The sequence below is a fragment of the Aquarana catesbeiana genome, linkage group LG10 (assembly GCF_042186555.1).
Source record: "Aquarana catesbeiana isolate 2022-GZ linkage group LG10, ASM4218655v1, whole genome shotgun sequence".
Lineage (NCBI taxonomy): Eukaryota > Metazoa > Chordata > Amphibia > Anura > Ranidae > Aquarana > Aquarana catesbeiana.
In genome coordinates, this window is record NC_133333.1 from 150,640,677 (window position 1) to 150,655,476 (window position 14,800).

General features: G+C 41.4%; 1 pseudogene; it reads right to left on the reverse strand.

Annotated features, from left to right (window-relative positions):
* Nucleotides 1–5,970: 5,970 nt before the first annotated feature.
* LOC141110941 (elongation factor 1-alpha, somatic form-like) lies at nt 5,971–8,001 on the reverse strand (annotated as a pseudogene).
* Between the last annotated feature and the right edge of the window lie 6,799 nt (nt 8,002–14,800).

The window sequence follows — 14,800 nt, forward strand, 5'->3', positions numbered from 1 at the left end:
AAAACAATCTTTTTAAAAGAAAATGTTTACATTGATACATGTCCCCGGCCCCCATACTATTTTTATGGCCAATAACTTGCATATAAGCTTTCAAAATGGGCACTTTTGCTTTTTCGAGTTCTGGTCCCATAAACTTCAATGGAGTTCGCAGTTTGGGTCTGAACTTTTGCAATGTTCAAGAGTTCTGGTATGAACCGAACCAGGGGGTGTGTGGCCCAACTCTATCTATAAGTATGCATTGAACTGGTGCCTGCACATGGTATGTTAGTTTTTGGTTCTAGTACTGTGCAGCATAGGGATCTTGTCACAAAAACAAATAGCGGGAAAGTACTAATGTAAAAGTACTAACACAAAAATGAACAGTGCCAACACCAGTGATCAAATTTGTAGATTATGTTTTTTATTATTTTACTTGAGAGCCCACTTGTGGATCTGGGGTATATGTTGGATTGTCTTCATTGGACTTTAGTTCTCATCTACATTATCTAAAAGCACTGATGTTTTTATTTTGATCATTTTTTTTCAGTTCCTTCTCTACATTCGTGACAAGGTGAATTATGAAATCTCTCATTCTCTTCTTCTTTATAATGGTATAATAATGAAGCTGCTTTGCTGGTGATATTGACAGAGTACTGCCAAACGTATTTCATTTTTTTATTTTTTCTAGTGATCTCCAAAATAATATATATATATATATATATATATATATATATATATATATATTTTGGGTCAAGTTACCACAAGACCATTATTATCTTGTATTTGTGAAGCTCAAAGATACAACTATGTTGGTGTCCCTTGTTAATTTGACATTGTATTCTTGAAATGTGCCTGCCTACTCACAAACAAACAGTTCCTTTTTAAGTAAAACACATAGTCAAGTATTTGTCCAAAAATAAAAATGTTATTAAATAGGGAGCACAAGGTCATATACAAATCTAGAGGAAGGCAATGATGGAGAAACAGTTGTAATTGGTGAAGCATTTGTACCCCAGGGCAGACATCAATTATGTGAATTTCAAAATTGGTAACCTGAGGAGTCCATTTAATAGGGAGCACAATACGGTCCTGAACTCCGAAAGATCAGGAGCAGTAGCAGATGACATATACTGTATGTCTCAAGGCTGTGGTATTCCAACAGCCTGCCAGACCAGACCGAACCCAGGCCATCGCTCTCAACGCTTCCTTCTACACAAATAAACTAAATTAACTCCAAAATGCATTCTCTAAACCAAAAAAATAAGATCAACTGAAATTAAACAAAAAGAAAATTATAAATTATACTGCTGATAATCCCCAGCCCAGCGGCCTTGTTGGGGGTGTTGGGGCTGCATTGGCCACGGTCCGCCATGCTGCTGTAGTGGGTGGGGTGGCTGTGGTGTTGGTGGAGGTGGTGGAGGATTATGGTTGATTTTACATATTTGTGTTTTAGTGGTGATTTGGCCCCTCCTCCCCTTGTTGAGGAGCTGAAGGATCATCTCTTCATACACGCTGTATTGGTCCTCCTCCATATCCATCAGCTTGTTTGCTGTCATGCAGCCAAAAGCCTCCTGGGCATCAGGGGCTGTGCTAATAGCACTTGTGGCATGCCTGAGGAATGCAGCCTTGGCATCATCCAGGTTTCTTGACTTCCTGGCTCTTTTATTTGGAGGGTGGAGGGAAGGAACCTGTGATTCAGTCTGGCTGCTGGGCACGGCCTCCTCTTGGCTGAGACTTTCCTGTGTATGAAAATGGGACATATTTTTAGGTTTTTGGTCATCAATCACACAAAATTTTGAGCTCATGACTGTTGCAAATTGAATGTTGAATGAACAAATAGAAAAGACTATCATTCTGATTCCAGCATTTTTCTTTCTTGTCCCAATCATTTTTGGCCACTACTGTCTATTGATGTGTAAACCGCTTTGTTAAAGCAGACATTTGGGATCAATAATGTCTAGTTAACATCATTCAATTTTTGACAACAAATATGTTCAACAATGCTATACCCGGGTCAAGCTGGGCTCCTCCACATCTTCTTCTTGTGTTGAAGGACCAGGGTGGACCTCAGGAACTGTGTCCTCAGCCGATGTGGAAGGATGCATTGAGAGTGATGGGCATGGTTCGGTTTGGTCTGACCAAAAATGCAGGCTGTTGTAGTACCACAGCCTGGGGACATATATGTCATCTGCTGCTGCTCTGGATCTCTGGGAATCCATGACCTTCTTGTGCTCCCTATTATATGTACTATGCAGGCTACCAATTTTGGCCTTCAAATAATTGATGTCTGCCGTGGGATACAAAGGCTTCACCAATTCCAACAGTTTCTCCATCACTGCCTTCCTCTTGATTTTGTTTGAATAATCCCTGCATTTAACTTGCCATAGACATAGCAGCTCCCGGTATTGTTGGATAAAATCCTGTAAAAAATCAGGGACTGTGAATTTATCCACCATTTTGCCTGCAAGACACAACACAAGACAAACCCTAATGTCAGGCTAAACTCTCATAATCTGGTCCCAATATAGGCCTCAATCTATAAGCAGTATAGGCCTCTAACCACTGATGCCCCAATTTACAATTGTACCTTTGTTTTAATGTTCCTTTGTGCGATTCCGATCTTACGTCCTCCATTCCCAGCTTGTTCCTATGGTCGTTACATCGACTACACGTTATGGCTTTATATACAGTGCGCATGCGTGAAACTCCACCCCTGTCCTCATAGGTGTGCGCAGCCTAGTGCATTAGGGTGTGCATCCCAAAGCTTAAACACACACAATCAATATATATTATATATATATATATATATATATATATATATATATATATATATATATATATATATATATATATATATATATATATATATATATATATATATATATATATATAATATTAGTGTCAGTAGGGCAGGGATTGGTGTCAGTAATTTATTTTTATCTTTTTATTATTATCACTTTTTTTTTACAATTGTATTATTTTTTATAATAATTTATTATTTTTTACAATAATTAATTATTATTATTATTATTTTTACAATTTATTAGGAGCCCCATTGGTGGACTTTGGTGAAATATCCAGGGTTTGAACAGCCTCACTTTTGAGACAGTGAGATTTTTGAGGACAGAGATTTCCCAGTCCCTTTCTCTGCAGCCAAGCAGTAAGGGGAATCTGCGTAGCACTGGGTGATTAGGGTGTGCCCAGGCACACCTGGCACACCCTGTGCGCAACCCTATGCCTGTCCTTCTTTCTAGTGTATTCCCTGCCTCTTCTCTTTCGGGGCAGTGGGAGAGCAAATGGCGGCGACACAGCAGGTGTGTGCTGAGAGCAGCAATGAGGAAAGCCCGGAGCAAGAAATGTCCATATCCAGGAGGAGATATAAGGCCTCAAAAATGTGTTTTGAAGAAATGGTGGAGATGGTGGACATCTTATTGAGGACAGACTATGATGGGAATCATGGACCTTACAGAAAACCAAATGCCAGAAAGGCCAAGATCATGGCTCAAGTTGTGAGAAGTCTGCACAGGAATTTTGGAGTACAACAATCCAAGGATCTGTTGAGAAAATGCTGGTCAGACCTTAAATTGAGAGAGGAAGATCAGTATAGAAAGATTAGGAAAGTGCTACGAAGTATTTGTCACGTGTTCCTATTATTATTACTTTCATGCTGGTCCATGTTGTTTTCTTTACTGTTGTACAGTTTAAAATGGCAAATTTTATGTTCGTGGACACAGGAATAATTTGTGGGACATTAACATCGTTCGTTCGACCACTAATACTTTGTTTTTGGGAGATGCAGGTTAAATGCATTTGTTCAGGCCTATTTTGATTATTATTATTATACAGGATTTATATGGCACAGTTTGCACAGCGCTTTACAACATTAGGGCAGACAGTACAATTACAATACATTTCAATACAGGGGGAATCAGAGAGCCCTGCTTGTTAGAGCTTACAATCTAGGTTCATTAGATTGTTGTCTAGATGTGTTTGAAACTATAATGAAATGTCAACTTTATTCAGTGTCAGAAGAGGGGACACGCAGCAGCTGCTTATGCATATAGATGCAGGAGCACTAGTGTGGGACACCATAACACCCTTGTTATGGTGTCCCACACAGGTGCTCCAGTGGATACTAGGGGATATCTGCTTTTGAAAGGCAAAAAATCTGGTATTCTGCTTGGAACTCTGCCAAAACAGACAATTGAAAGACACTTCCAAGCAATGTTTTATATTACTATTTCTAGACTAACATATCTGTCTGCTAAGTTTACCTTTTTTGTATTCACATAGGGGAGAAAAGAAGAGGGACATCTGAGGTGTGTGTGGACACCAGTAACCCAGCACCTACTAAAGTTACAGAAAGGCAACTCACCACACACCCTGAAGATGTTGATGCTGATGTGCAGGAAGTACTGTGTGAAGTTCTCAAAATAGTGTCGACCACAGGTCAGTGTCTGAGACCACAGCTTCAAGAAATAGATGGATGCCTGCATATTTATAATACATGGTGTTTTTTTTTTTAGGTGATGTGGATGTTGTGGAAGAACAAAATCACTTCAGCATTGCAAGTGCACAAATCCTTATCACTGAGCTCATGGTTTGCAATCGTAATTTGGAGAAAATGAAAGAAAAGGTCCATGTTGTACAAACCAGACTTATCAACATCATAGATATTTTAAGGAAAATATAAAAAACAAACATGTTTTATTTTTTGTCGTTATGTTGTACATGTGTTTGTACAGTTTAAAATGGATTACATTTGTGTGGCTTCATGTCCAGATGTCTATTGAAGTCACACCTGAAATTGGAACAGTGCCACTGCCTCAAATAGGTTGCGACTTGTCATGCGATTTGAGATATCAAATCGCATGACAAATTGCTCTAATGTGAACCTAGGCTTTATAGTGTCTGAGGTCAGTTTTTAGTCACTCCACTTCTCTAGGTGCACCACTAGGTCCTGTTTTCTTTATTTTCCGCATTTTAAAAATGAATGTGTGAATTACTAACCTTGAAAATGACATCATCACCTGTGCCAAAATCAAATAAATATAGAAAACATGACCTAGAAATGCATCTGGGGAAGGAGAGTTGTGAAACACTGTCCTAAGTAATGTTTTAATTGTAATCTTTATGTGTTTTTATGAATCGCAAAGCCAAATTTTGAAGATGCACACAAATTGGGCCACAAAATTTGGATTTCCCTCATGATCCCATGCCTAAAATGTGCGTCTTTCCCTACATCTATTTTGCTAAAGCCCCAAAACACATAGTGTGTCAACAAGTGCTATCTCCCATCACAGGATATCAATGTACGCATTTTGTAGGTGCAACCCCTTCCTCCAAACTAAAGTAGGCGAGAGGAAGGGGTTGCACTCCCAAAACACATCCATTGGTCCCCTATGATGGGAGCTAGCACATGTTGACACACTGGGGGTTATTTAAAAAAGGCAAAACCACTGTGCACTACAAGTGCAATGCAAGTGCACTTGTAGTGCAAAGTGGATTGGCATTTCTGAAATAAGCCCAGTGTGTCAACATGTGCTAGCTCCCATCATGGGGGATCAATGGACGTGTTTCGGGGGTGCAACTCCTTCCTCTTACCTACTTTAGTTTGGAGGAAGGGGTTGCACCCACAAAACGTGTACATTGATATCCCATGATGGGAGATAGCACATGTTGACACACTGTGTGTTTTGGGGCTTGAGAAAATAACCTGTTTGTACCTACACACATTTTTGGCAGGGGATCATAAGGGACATTTAACAGTTATGCCTCTACGTGTACATGGCTTCAAATTTGGACTTTTAGAGGGGTGAGATCACCCCATCTGAGGAAGGCAACATCAACACAGTTTTTTTTTTTTATTAACTTTGTTTGATGGTCTCAACAAATTTGGTGACAGATTTTTTGGTCAAGTTGTTCCCACTTAAAAATTACTGATTTTAAAACACTAATAACTTAAAACTACCACAAACAAAAAGTCAAAAGGTACACAAAATATGCCTTTCCTTCTGAAGCTTTTACGATGCATTGTTATCATTAGCCAGTCTTTTACTATTAAATTTAAATGGCCAATTGAGACAAACAGTTCTGAGACCGATCTTCCACCGCTGGTTAAGACTGAGGTGGTGCTGGTTTGTTGAAATATTCATTTCATTTTCTGGGCCTTCTGAGCAGACTTTGTGACCTTGCCAGTACCTGCTGCCTTCTTTTCGACAGCCTTGATGACACCAACAGCAACAGTCTGCCTCATGTCACGCACAGCAAAGCGACCAAGGGGAGGATAGTCAGAGGAGCTCTCCACACACATGGGCTTGCCAGAGATCATATCAACGATGGCAGCATCACCAGATTTAAGGAACTTGGGATTTTCTTCCAGTTTCTTACCAGAACGACGCTCAATCTTCTCCTTCAGCTCTGCAAACTTGCAGGCAATGTGAGCAGTATGGCAATCCAGCACAGGTGCATAGCCAGCACTGATCTGTCCTGGATGAAGCAGGAAGATTCTCACCGCACTGGTGTAGATCTGCATCAGGTGTAAACTTGATTGTCTCCAAGAATAAAGAGCCCTAGGTGCTGGCTAATGCTGAGTCATGTTGAAAGTAGATGAGAAAATCCGGACAGCCGCACTCCAGGAAGATATAATTCAAAAACTATTTATTGTAAATTCAGGAGCATATAGCATACAAGATACTGTGGCAGAAAGTACAGGCAATCATCTAACGCGTTTCACACCTATGCTGGGTGCTTACTCTTAGCATAGCTATGAGTAAGCACCCAGCATAGGTGCGAAACGCGTTCGCTGATTGCCTGTACTTTCTGCCACAGTATCTTGTATGCTATATGTTCCTGAATTTACAATAAATAGTTTTTGAATTATATCTTCCTGGAGTGCGGCTGTCCGGATTTTCTCATCTACTTTCAACTGATCTGTCCTGGGTGGTTCAGGATAATGACCTGTGCAGTGAATTGACCAGCTTCCAATGGTGGGTCATTCTTGCTATCACCAGCAACATTACCACAATGGATATCCTTCACGGAAACGTTCTTTACATTGAAACCAACGTTGTCACTGGGACAAGCCTCGGTCAAAGCTTCATGGTGTATTTCCACAGACTTGACTTCAGTTGTTACATTGACTGGAGCAAAGGTAACCACCATACTTGGTTTCAGGAGACCAGTTTCAACACGACCAACTGGTACTATACCAATACCACCAATCTTGTACACATCCTGCAGAGGCAGACAAAGAGGCTTGTCAGTGGGGCAGCTAGGAGGCAGAGTGGTTCCACTGGCTTTTCCCTCTTTGCAGGTGATGTTCCCTTGAACCATGGCATGTTGCTACTGGGTTCCAGCATGTTGTCACCGTTCCAACCGGAGATGGGCACAAAGGCAACGGTATCTGGTTTGTAACCAATTTTCTTGATGTAAGTGCTGACTTCCTTTACAATTTCCTCGTATCTCTTCTGGCTGTATGGTGGCTCAGTAGAATCCATTTTAACACCAACGATAAGCTGCTTCACACCCAGAGTGTAGGCCAGAAGAGCATGTTCACGAGTTTGTCCATTCTTTGAAATACCAGCCTCAAACTCACCAACACCAGCAGCAACAATAAGCACGGCGCAGTCAGCCTGAGAAGTACCAGTGATCATGTTCTTGATGAAGTCTCTGTGGCCAGGGGGCATCAATAATGGTGACGTAATACTTGCTGGTCTCAAATTTCCACAGGGAAATGTCAATGGTAATATCACGTTCACGCTCAGCCTTCAGTTTGTCCAACACCCAAGCATATTTGAAGGAGCCCTTTCCCATCTCAGCAGCTTCCTTCTCAAATTTTTCGATGGGACGTTTGTTGATCCCACCACATTTGTAAATGAGATGCCCAGTTGTTGTGGACTTGCCAGAATCTATGTGTCCAATGACGACGATGTTGATGTTTGTATTTTCCTTTCCCATTGTGGAGTTTTAGATATTGGCGATGGACACCTTGTAAATTCACCGCAGACCCGGTGAGGAAGAGACATCAACACAGTTTTGAGATACTAATATCCCATATGGCCTTCACTTTAGCAAAGTCGAACTTTGTAAGTTCCTGAGTTGGGGATGTGTATGTTATGTTTTTAAACATGCCTGTTTAGCCCCATAAAAGGTTAATTAATGTCAAACATACATGTTATACACCAAGATGTCGGTTTGTTCAAAAACCTTTTATAACGCACATGTGAATGTGCTTGGAGTAAGATGTTTTATACTAAACAATGTGTGGCTTCTTATTTCAATGCTCAATACCAGTGTACAGTGGGGATGGAAAGTATTCAGACCCCCTTAAATTTTTCACTCTTTGTTATATTGCAGCCATTTGCTAAAATTATTTAAGCTTATTTTTTTCCTCATTAATGTACACACAGCACCCCATATTGACAGAAAAACACAGAATTGTTGACATTTTTGCAGATTTATTAAAAAAGAAAAACTGAAATATCACATGGTCCTAAGTATTCAGAACCTTTGCTCAGTATTTAGTAGAAGCACCCTTTTGATCTAATACAGCCATAAGTCTTTTTGGGAAAGATGCAACAAGTTTTTCACACTTGGATTTGGGGATCCTCTGCCATTCCTCCTTGCAGATCCTTTCCAGTTCTGTCAGGTTGGATGGTAAACGTTGGTGGACAGCCATTTTTAAGTCTCTCCAGAGATGCTCAATTGGGTTTAAGTCAGGGCTCTGGCTGGGCCATTCAAGAACAGTGACGGAGTTGTTTTGAAGCCACTCCTTCGTTATTTTAGCTGTGTGCTTAGGGTCATTGTCTTGTTGGAAGGTAAACCTTCGTCCCAGTCTGAGGTCCTGAGCACTCTGGAGAAGGTTTTCATCCAGGATATGCCTGTACTTAGCCACATTCATCTTTCCCTCGATTGCAACCAGTCGCCCTGTCTCTGCAGCTGAAAAACACCCCCACAGCATGAGCTGCCACCACCATGCTTCCCTGTTGGGACTGTATTGGACAGGTGATGAGCATTGCCTAGTTTTCTACACATATAGCTTAGAATTAAGGCCAAAAAGTTCTATCTTGGTCTCATCGGACCAGAGAATCTTATTTCCCACCATCTTGGAGTCCTTCAGGTATTTTTTAGCAAACTCCATGCGGGCTTTCATGTGTCTTGCACTGAGGAGAGGCTTCCGATGGGCCACTCTTCCATAAAGCCCCAACTGGTGGAGGGCTGCAGTGATGGTTGACTTTTTACAACTTTCACCCATCTCCCGACTGCAACTCTGGAGCTCAGCCACAGTGATCTTTGGGTTCTTCTTTATCTCTCTTTAGCTCAGTTTGGCCAGAAGGCCAGCCAGACGGCCAGCTCTAGGAAGGGTTCTGGTTGTCCCAAATGTCTTCCATTTAAGGATTATGGAGGCCACTGTGCTCTTAGGAACCTTAAGTGTAGCAGAAATTGTTTCGTAACCTTGGCCAGATCTGTGCCTTGCCACAATTATGTCTCTGAGCTTTTCAGGCAGTTCCTTTGACCTCATGATTCTCATTTGCTCTGACATGCACTGTGAGCTGTAAGGTCTTATATAGACAGGTGTGTGGCTTTCCTAAATAAGTCCAATCAGTATAGTCAAACACAGCTGGACTCAAAGGAAGGTGTACAACCATCTCAAGGATGATCAGAAGAAATGGACAGCACCTAAGTTAAATATATGAGTGTACAGCAAAGGGTCTGAATACTTATGACCATGTGATATTTCATTTTTTCTTTTTTAATAAATCTGCAAAAATGTCAACAATTCTGTGTTTTTCTGTCAATATGGGGTGCTGTGTGTGCATTAATGAAGAAAAAAAAATGAACTTAAATGATTTTAGCAAATGGCTGCACTATAACAAAGAGTGAAAAAATTTAAGGGGGTCTGAATACTTTCCGTCCCCACTATATTTGTTAAGTTGGTGTAGTTACAGTGACAATGAGCTGTAAAATGTGCCAAACACTGGCAGTTTTAGGGACTCCAAGCAATTCATTCAAGGAGTTGAAAAGGCTTAATACCTTTAGCATTAATGGATTACATACATTAACAACAATAACATTGTGTGTGTGTTGCAGACCCACAGCACAACATAATAGTTAGCTGAAGAAGAGATTGTCACCTCATGGAGCACTATTGAAGAAAATGTCCAAATTTAAAAGGCCATTTGAAAACCTAGGAGACAGATAAGAAATACAAACTAATAATTCAAATGAAATATGAGTTTAGTTTAACAATTTTTTTTAGTATACATCAGCCAATGTTGGCTGTAAAGCCACTGCCCCTCTACCCACAGAGCACTCCAGATACTTTTGGCAGACATCTCTGGCAGTTTGGGAGGGCAACCCAGCACAACCACTTTCCAGCGCAATCAGCACTGTGGATTGTAGCCGACGGTAGAATTCTGTCTGGGCTATCACTCCTCCGTCCGAGTTTCTGCTGTTCTCCCCAACGTCAAGGTAGAGAAATTCATAATTGACCAACACCACTGCTAACATCACTATACTACAAAAGCCCTTGTAATTAAAATAATAAGAGCCCGAGTTGGGTGGTGGGACAATCTGCACATGCTTCCCACCAGTAGTACCACCACAGTTTGGAAAATCCCACTGATGGTGGAATTGGGAAGCCACAGTCTACCATTCCTGTGGGATTGAAGGAAATTGTGGAGTCAAACAAAAAAATAAATAGTACTTTTGCACATAACATTGCAAGGTTAGATTAGACACGAACATTTTTAGCCAACATAAGTATAACATTTATTGAAATGAGTATTTAAAGATAAAAGTAAAAAGTCAACTTATCAGATTCCTCACCCCCTCTGGTGGCCCATTCTACAAATTTTATTGTGGGGGGGATTTGGGCAGGTAACCCTCTCCACTTCCTTGAGAGCTGAATGCATAAATAATGTGTGTTACTTTGGCCAGCCCCTCCTTACCTACTATTGGCAGCCCACTGGACAGGTAAGAAGTGTCATAATCCAAAATATATTTAGATACACACTGTCCAAATTGAAGCACATTTTTACATTATGAATTTTCCTAACAAGATAATAGGAGACAAAAACTTTCAACAGTACCATTTGAATGTATTCAGACAGGCCCTTGCACTACATGCTTTGGGGAATTCATCCATAAATATGACCACAAAAGAGGTATAGTGTGTATGTGTTTGGCAAAGTCAGCAGATAGAATATTGGTTTTGGTTGACTTAGCATTTGGGGGGGTTCCAAATGAGGATGTTTAGGGTAAGCACAAAAATGTAACTAACAAAATACATTGTTAAGTTACTAGGCTAGGTGTGTATAGGCCCAGGATAGCATGCTGGGGAGGTTAGTGAAGGCAAAAATGCATGAAGGACAAAAAAGGAGCATTAAAAGCATACAGCATGCAGGAGGACAAAGAGGACATTCACAGCATATTACAATAATGGTAATTATGGAATGAAGAAATTAATACAATACATTAGCAAACATTAAATACATAGAATGTGATGTTAAAGGCTAAAACAAACACGAATATAGTCCTTCTGCAGGACTTGTATGATGGCAGAACAGGTCTGTGGAATAATGATTCCCAGAGCCTGGGGAGGAGATTCAAGTGGTAAACTTAAGGTCCTGGAGACTTCTACCCGTCGCCAAGTACCACAAGGTGGTGACAAGCCTTTGTTCGGGAGTGATGGCTTGCTGCATGCATGTGTCCTGCTTACTAATATAGGGGGTAAGCAAAACCAATGGGCGGCTCTTATGGGCACCGAGGCAGCACTGATGAAGGTGAGGCGGCACTTATGGGCACAGAGGTGGCACTTATGGGCACTGAGGCCGCACTTATGGGCACAGAGGTGGCACTTATGGGCACAGAGGTGGCACTGATGAGGCTGCATGTATGGACATTTTTAAACTGCACTGATAAGCCGTGGACACCGTCCACTGCCCTACTGACACCATCCACTGCCAAATATCTGTAGGAGGGGTTTCCACCATCCCTGCAAAGTTTGCAATAATATTTTATGTCTTATTTTCAGTGTAATGTGTATTATATGTGATGTTACATATCACGGAGACCGGTATTGTGGTAATATTGAAGTCTATTAAGATTTCCACCATTATTGTCGTATTGATTAGTAAGTTAGGGCTGCACTTTTTTAGTTTTTTTTCTCATGGCGACATTTACTTGTGCCACATGTTGATGTAAAGCATTATGGCCCAGCTTTATCTTTCTGTGGTGATGAGCTCACATACACCTTACAAGCACTGAATGATGTAAGAAAGATCTCAAAGCTGTAGCAGGAGGAGCAATATTTCTAATACTGAATTACAGCAGAGTACAGTATGTATAATTATGGGCATGTGTCTACAGTTCAGTAATGATTAAATAAAGCAAGTAAAGACAATATGTTTATCTCCTTTTGTGGTTGGAGGTGGAGAGCACAAACATGCTTTGCATTTATAAGGCTATAACCTACCTATCCTGCTGTGTGATACTGAGTAGTATGGCTGCCTGGCTGCAGAATGAGGGGGTGTGATTTATGTTGAAGTGTTCACCCTTAACATGTACAGGTCTATGTACCCTCCCACATTCATTGCAATTTACAAAGCATGATAGGAAATGTACCTTACAAACCGCACAGTGTCTGCTACCCCTCTCTGGCAATCCCTCCATTGGCTGCCACTTGCCCAACCATAGGCGTGCACAAGGGGTGTGCCAGGTGTGCCTGGGCACACCCTAATCCTGGGGTTGGCAACCCATCAATGGCGATCCCCCCAGTGATCATGGGCAGGTGACAGGTAAACTGCAATCCATCCTTGCTGACCCCAAGAACCTGCAGAGGAGGTGCAATTTAGTGGAATCCATCTATATTTTCCTCCTGCAGCAGCTGAAAGTAGGTTTCTCCTCCTCTCCCTCTCCCCGACATTCAGCTGCCACAGGAGGAAAATACCAATACCATACCAATATATACCACCCCCCAACCCTGTTCTTTCCACTGCCTGGGTCCCCCTGTGAGCTCCCTCGCTTGCCCCTCCCTCCATTGCTTCAGCAAGGAGAGCTGGGAAGAGGCCGGTAAATATGTCACACACGCATGTGTGTTGGAGCTTTGAGGTGCACATCCTAATACAATAGGCTGCGCACACCTATGTGCCCAATTAATTAAATTAAAAATACTAACAATAAGTTACAAAGCCATCCACAACTCTGCCCCCAGCTACATCACTAGCCTAGTCTCAAAATACCAACCTAATTGCCCTCTTCGTTCCTCCCAAGACCTTCTGCTCTCTAGCTCCTCCATCACCTTCTTCCATATCTGCCTCCAGGACTTCTCCCAAGCCTTGCCCATCCTCTGGAATTCCCTACCCCAATCTGTCGGACTGTCTCCAAATGTAATTCACTTTTAGGCAATCCCTGAAAACTTTCCTCTTCAGAGAAGCCTATCCTGCCTCCATCTAACAACTGCACTATTTTCTCCATTAGCTCATCTCCCACAGCTATTACCCTTTTGTATAACTTGACCCTCCCTCCTAGACTGTAAGCTCTAACGAGCAGGGCTCTCTGATTCCCCCTGTATTTAATTGTACTGTAATTGTACTATCTGCCCTAATGTTGTAAAGCACTGCGTAAACTGTCGGTGCTATAAAAATCCTGTATAATAATAATATAATAATAATAATAGTGTAAAGAGCAAGCAGACAATATAATGTAATCACTGTTTTAACAGCTCCTTCTTGGCAGAATACATGCAGCATTTTTTGAATTACAGAGGACTTTGGTATGGCTGGCTGGCTGCAGAATGAGGGGCATGATTTATGTTGAAGTGTTCACATTTAACATGTACAGGCCAATGTACCCTCCCACATTCATTGAAATTTACAAAGCATGATGGGAAATGTAGTTTGAATATAGTGTAGAGAGCAAGCAGAGGATTTGATATAATTACTGTTCTAAAAGCTCCTCCTTGGCAGAATACATGCAGCATTTTTTGAATTACAGAGGACTTCCTGAAACTTTTCTCTTCAATGGTAAGAAATTTCTCAAATGTAATAACTATTTAGTGTTTTGTGTAGGTGGGTGTAGTAATGGGGGATGTTTTGCCAATCTCGGACTTCTGCTTTAATGTGTTTGTTGCAGGCATAAATATAGTGCCTACCATTTATGCAGTGCTTTACATAATGTATCTAACATTAAATGTTTTAAATAATGTATATAAAAGGAATGGTTTTACATAGAGCAGCCCCGATCCTACTCTTCTCGGGTCCCCACCAGTGCAATGGGCAACCCCCTTTTCCACGAGTGACCCCATATCAAGCCGCTATGGCTTCAGCTGCTGTGTCTGAGTCGATATAGAAGGAGAGAGTCAGGAGAGCCGCTGGGGGGAGGGTCTGGGTGGAGCTGAAAATTACTTCTATCTAAAAGTTTAGATAGAAGTAAAAAAGTGCTGTTAGCTGACAAAGATGACATCACCTATTTTTCATCTAACATTGTTCTGACTGTGAGAAATTGGGCAGTGTAGTTTTAAACCCAATTTCTCACAGTCAGGACAGCTGTGCTATATGACAAAAATGGAAAATTGTATACTCACCTTTCTGTAATTTTCCTTTCCTGACGCATCTCCATGGCAGCACACACTGGGTTGTGACTCCGCCCCCACAACCTGACAGGATTGGTTAGCTATAAATTTGAAGGGGAGACACCCCGCTGCATTCTCTGTAAATATATCACATAAAACGGGGTGGGAATCTGTGTGCTGACATGGAGATGCGTCAGAAAAGGAAAATTACGGAAAGGTGAGTATACAATTTTCCGTTTTCCTGAC